Raw genomic sequence first — 6,000 nt, forward strand, 5'->3', positions numbered from 1 at the left:
TCCACTACAAAGTTGCTCTGACTCCTCAGTTGGCAAAATACAGAGTGACTGATGTGTTCTTGGAGGAAACTTATTTGGACAATTTCCTCCTTTGGATGTCATAAGAACAACCTGATCTGCTTTTCTCCCTTTATAATCTTTTTATTCTAATCCAGCTTCTGCCCTATCAGAGAAAGCTCCCTCTCATTATCCTGGCAAATGTGTTCTTCCACTGAAAACCTCATTCCATCACCAATTGCCCCTGTATTGATGCATCAGTAAGACCAACTTCAGAAATCACCATTTCTGTATAAAGTGACAGGTGAAGGGTTAGAGAGATGCCAGAAAACAGAAAGGAGAAAAGCGTCACATCCATTATAGCTTAAGGGTGGTTAATCATTGCATCTTTCCAGAAAGCAGGGTGACTGCTGGAGATATTGTAGGTCTTGTATAATTAGGGAAGATGTGAGACCATAAAGGGTCTAGGGATTGCTGATGGGGTGCTATCATTCCAGGAAATCGGGAATCTTCTTAAAGAAGCTGTCTGTGAGTGGGAGAATAGAATTGATTGCCATCAGGAAGGTCACAAGTTGGTATAATGTCAAAAGCAAGACCTGGATAGATTGTAAATATAGTACAGTGAAAGTCATAAACATAAGGAACTGAAGATTATTTCACTCACAAGAATTTCTCTTCATGAATTTGGAACAACTACTTTATTCACTTAAAGCATTTGGGGGTAACAAAAAATGGTCAGGACCCTAACTGCTATGGAGAAGTGGTTTCTACTATCTGGGCGATTCTTTTGCTAAGAATCCAAATAGCTTTGAAGACAGCACCTAGGAAATTATTCAAAAATAATTATTGAGCATTTACTATGTGCTAGACTCTTTTTAGATATTGGGGATACAACAGTGAATTGGACAGACAAAATCCTGCTCATATGGAGCTTACAGTCTAGGAGGAGGAATTGCATGTTAAACAAACAGATAAATAAGCAAAGTAGTACATGCATAGATTATAGTAAGTGCTATGAAGGAAATAAACAGTGATGGGCGAGATAGTAAGGGTGGGGATTTCGAACCAACACTTTAGATAAGTTGCCCAGGGAAGCCTTACTGTGAGGAGGTAGACGTAAACAAGACCTATAGGATACAAAGGAGCCAGCGATGCTAAAATATGAAGGAAGAGGATTCCAAGCATAGGAAACATCAAGGACAAAAGATTGATGGAGAGAATAGTCTGAAATATCAGGAGACCATTTTGGCTGGAGCATAGTGAATGAGAGAGAAAATGGGATGAGAAGAGGCTTGAGAAATAGGCCAAAACCATGGTCATAGGCATAGGCATTTCTATAGGCATTGGTAAGGAGCTTGGATTTTATATTGAATGCAATGAGACACTTTTGAAATTTGTTAAGCAAGAGAGTGGCATCTGCATTACAGCTGCGCTGTTGAGAATGGATTTAGTTGGAGTAGTGGGAAAGAGTAAAATCAGGAAGAAAGCCATTGCAGTACTCCAAATGAGAGTTGATGATGACAATGGATATAAAGAGAAGTGGACTGATTAGAACTCTATATTTGGAGACAGAATTGGCAGGACTCACTAATGGGCTGGATGTGGGAGATGAGGAAAAGAGAGTAATTAAGGATGGCATTTACTTTTTTGGCTTGAACAAATAGGTGGATACTGGTGCCATTTACTGTGATGAGGAAGACTATGAGTGACGAGTTTAAAGGTGACAGTCAAGAGTTCTATTTAGGCTAGGTTTTTGCTTGAGATGTCAATGAGACATCTGTAAATGATATAACAAGTAGGCAGTTAGATACATGAATCTTAAGCTCAGAACAAAAGTCAGAGTGGAAATATATATTTATTAGTTGTGCCTATAGATGGATTTTAAAGCCATGAGCCTAGAAAGCATAAATTAGGGAGAGTGGTTGAAGAGAGAAGAGAAGTGAATCCATATGAATGTCCTAAAGAAACCCAATGTTTAAGGGGGAAAAGCCAAAAAAGGAGCCCAGGAAAATATGAGTAAGATAGAAAGAAAGCAAGAGAATGTAGCATCATGAAAGATGAAATAATTCATAATTTAAAAGTAATGGAGTGATCAACATGTAAAACTTGTTGAGAGGTTTAGTAATTTGAAGATAGAAAAATATCCATTGGATTTTTCAACATGAAGATCATTGGTGATCTACTCTTTTGAGAAGTGTTGCTGTTAAGTGGAATAGAGAAATAGCTAGAGAGGGTAGCTAAAGGGGAATGTGGGATCAAGGAAAAATGTCTTAGTAACTAAAAGACACTAGAGAATGTTTATAGAATGGAAATAATGATCCAGTAGGGAAGAAGATATGGAAGAGAAGCATGGGTGGAAACCGAGTAAGTGAAGTCTTTGGTAAGGTGAGGAGGGCTAAGATCCAAAACACACATAGAAAAATTGGCCTGTGATTATATAAGCAACGTTTCCTGTATTGTAACAGGAAGAGCAATGGAAAAATAGGTCCAGTTGTAAATAGGTTTATAGATTTGTCCATGTAAGAATGTCCAAACCTGTAGAAAATTTTTATGATTTTATTAGAGTTTACTTCAGACAGAGGACATGCCTGGAAGCAAGACTGAGGAAAATGCTTCCTGGAATGACTATTTGCAGTTTCTTTTCTACATTTGGAATTAAGGAGGGAACATAGGAGAAAGCAAGGCAGGGAAATCTCTGTGACTGGATTACAGAAAAGGTAACAAGATTATGTGCTCTCTTGAAAGTGATTATTCTTCCGAGGGGTCTGAAGAAAGAGGCATTTCAAAGGTGTGTTAACCTAGATGTGCAAAAACAATGGACAGAGTTTGCTTAAGGCAAATATAATCTTTTATTAGGAAAGTTGTTGACCTGAGGAATACCTACACACGATGGCCTGCCCAGTTAGAAATTTATGATCGGATCACCCTGTGAGGTTACTTTCGATTAGATTTATTACAGACCCCCATGTTTGTCCAGTTTTTTTCAATGATATTAAGCAACTCTAACAGATTTTAATATTGTGGGCATATATATAAGAATGAGGATTCTCAAACTAGGATAGATTTCTTGTAATATTTACAGCAATAAACTAATTATCGAATAATAAACAAGTTATCTAATTTAAAAAGATTAAAAAAATGTGTTGAATTTGACTTGAATCTTCAGTCAATAGTAAACTAAGAACACTTTAGTAAAGGGGGGTATAGAATTTGGGTTATGTATAATAGTATTAAGGATGGTAAGTAGGCAATCAGAAAGCAAAACACGGGTATTTATCAAATACATAAGGAGAAAAGATGGTAATAAAAACAGTTTTACAAAATCAAACAAAAAAGATGTTTCTCAGTTTTAAGATGTGAGATCCAAGAATATGCAATCATTGAGTATTAGAATTGGGAGGAACCATAAAGATCATTTAGTCAAATTCCATCTGGTACTTAAATTTCCTTTATGAAGTCCTATAATTCTGCTTATATTTAAGTTCCTCTGTGGATGAGGTCTGCCACCACTTTCAGGAGCAGCCTGTTGTGTCTATGCATGCCTTTGGGTGAAGGCTTTTCCTCACCATGATCTCAGAACTTTCCACCTCAAATCTTACTCATTGTCATATTTTTTCAGCATGCATTTTATTTATTTTTAAAATATATTATTTATTTTTTAGTTACAGTTGGCATTCAATGTTATTTTATATTAGTTTCAGGTGTACAGCATAGTGGTTAGACATTTATATAATTTATGCAGTGATTCCCCCAATTGGCCTAGTACCCAATCTGGCACTATACATAGTTATTACAATATTATTGACTACATTCTCTATGCTATAATTTACATCCCCATGACTATTTTGTAACTATAAATTTGTATTTCTTCTTTTTGTGCTTTTTAAAATTTTTATTAAATTTATCAGGGTGACATTGGTTAGTAAAATTATATAGGTTTCAAGTGTACAATTCTATAATATATCATCTATACATTGTATTGTGTGTTCACCACCCAGAATCAGTATTTCTTAATCCCTTCACCTTTTTCACCAAAATGCCCAACCACCCTCTTCTTTGGCAACCATCACTTTGTTCTCTGTATCTATGAGTATGTGTCTGTTATGTTCGTTCTTTTATTTTATTCTTTGATTCCACACATAAGTGAGATCATATGGTATTTGTCTTTCTGAGTCTGACTTATTTCACTTAGCATAATGTACTCTATGTCCATCCATGTTGTCGCAGGTGGCAAGATTTCATTCTTTTTTTGGCTGAGTAATATTCCATTGTAAGTATGTACTACCTGTTCTTCATCCAATTGTCTATTGATGGGCACCTAGGTTGCTTTCATATCTTGGCTATTGTAAGTAGTGCTGCAGTGAACATAGGAGTGCAAATATCTTTTCAAAATAGTGTTTTGGATTTCTTTGAATAAATACCCAGAAGTGGAATTGCTGGGTCATAAGGCAGTTCTAATTTTAATTTTTTGAGGAAACTCTATGTTGTTTTCCATATGTGGCTGCACCAGTTGCAATCTGACCGCCAGTGCATGTGGCTTCCCTTTTCTCTGCATCCTCACCAACAGTTGTTTTTTGTTGATTTATTGATGACAGCCATTCTGACAGGTGTGAGGTGATATTGCTATCTCATTGTGGTTTTAATTTGCGTCTCCCTGATGATTAATGATGTTGAGCATCTTTTCACATGTCTATAGATTCAATACAATCCTTATCAAATTACCAATGGCATCTTTCACAGAACTAGAACAAATAATCTTAAAATTTATGTGGAACCACAAAAGACCTTGAATAGCCATAGCAATCTTGGCGGTATCAGGCTACTTGATATCAAACTACAAGGCTATAGTAATCAAAGCAGTACGGTAGTGGCATAAAAACAGACACATAGATCAATGGAACAGAATAGACAGCCCAGAAATAAACCCACACCTATAGAGTCATTTAATCTGTGACAAAGGGGGCAAGAATATACAGTGGGGTAAAGACAGTCTATTCAATAAATAGTGTTGGGAAAACTGGACAGATACATGCAAAAAAAAATGAAACTGAACCATCTTCTTGTACCGTATACAAAAATAAACTCAAAATGGATTAAAGATTTAAATGGAAAAGTTAAAACCATAAAACTCGTAGAAGAAAACATAAGCAGTAAACTTTCTAACATTGCTCTTAGTGATTTTTTTTTTAAATCTATCTCCTTGGGCAAGGAAAACAAAGAAAAAATAAACAAATAGGACTACATCAAACTAAAAAGATTTTGCACAGCAAAGGAAACCATCAACAAAACAAAAAGACAGCCTACTGAATGGGAGAACATACTCGCCAATGATACATCTCATAAGGAGTTAATATCCAAAATTTATAAAAAATCTCATATAATTCAACGCCAAAAAAGCAAACAATCCAATTAAAAAATGGGCAGAGGACCTAAATAGACAGTTCTCCAAAGAAGACACACAAATGTCCATAGATTTAACGATACAAAAAGAGGGAGTTTCTGTCAGATGGATTTATCTTCCCAACCCAATTGCTCTATGTCTGAGAGGTGAGGGGTTTTAAAAAATCTCTAAATGCTTCTGGAGCATATGAGTGCTGGCAGCAGGAAATTAGCAGTAGCCAAAAAGAACAGTTTGGAAAGGAAGACCTTGGTTGTTCCCGAGAGTCTTCAGTTTGGGAAGGAAGGCCTTGGGTGTCTCTCTGTTCAACCCTACTTATCAGGTATCTTCTTGCTTCCCATGAGACCTGCTTCAACTTGTCGGTTCTTAGGGTCTAGGTGTGGAGAAAGACGGCACAAAAAGGCCACAGAAAAAGGAAGTAAGGGCTTCAGGCATGAACTTTGCTGACTTCATTTTTGCTTATTCTTGGCTTTATAATCCATTTCCCAGTGGGACAGCATCAGAAGAGATTTTGGGCATGTCTTTAGGGCTGGACTTTGGCACCTTCAGGGCTGAGCAGCAGCCATAAAATCTTTAGGTTTGTCAAAGAATTATTTCATCAAGCA

The sequence above is a fragment of the Rhinolophus ferrumequinum genome, chromosome X, assembly GCF_004115265.2.
Source record: "Rhinolophus ferrumequinum isolate MPI-CBG mRhiFer1 chromosome X, mRhiFer1_v1.p, whole genome shotgun sequence".
Taxonomy (NCBI): domain Eukaryota; kingdom Metazoa; phylum Chordata; class Mammalia; order Chiroptera; family Rhinolophidae; genus Rhinolophus; species Rhinolophus ferrumequinum.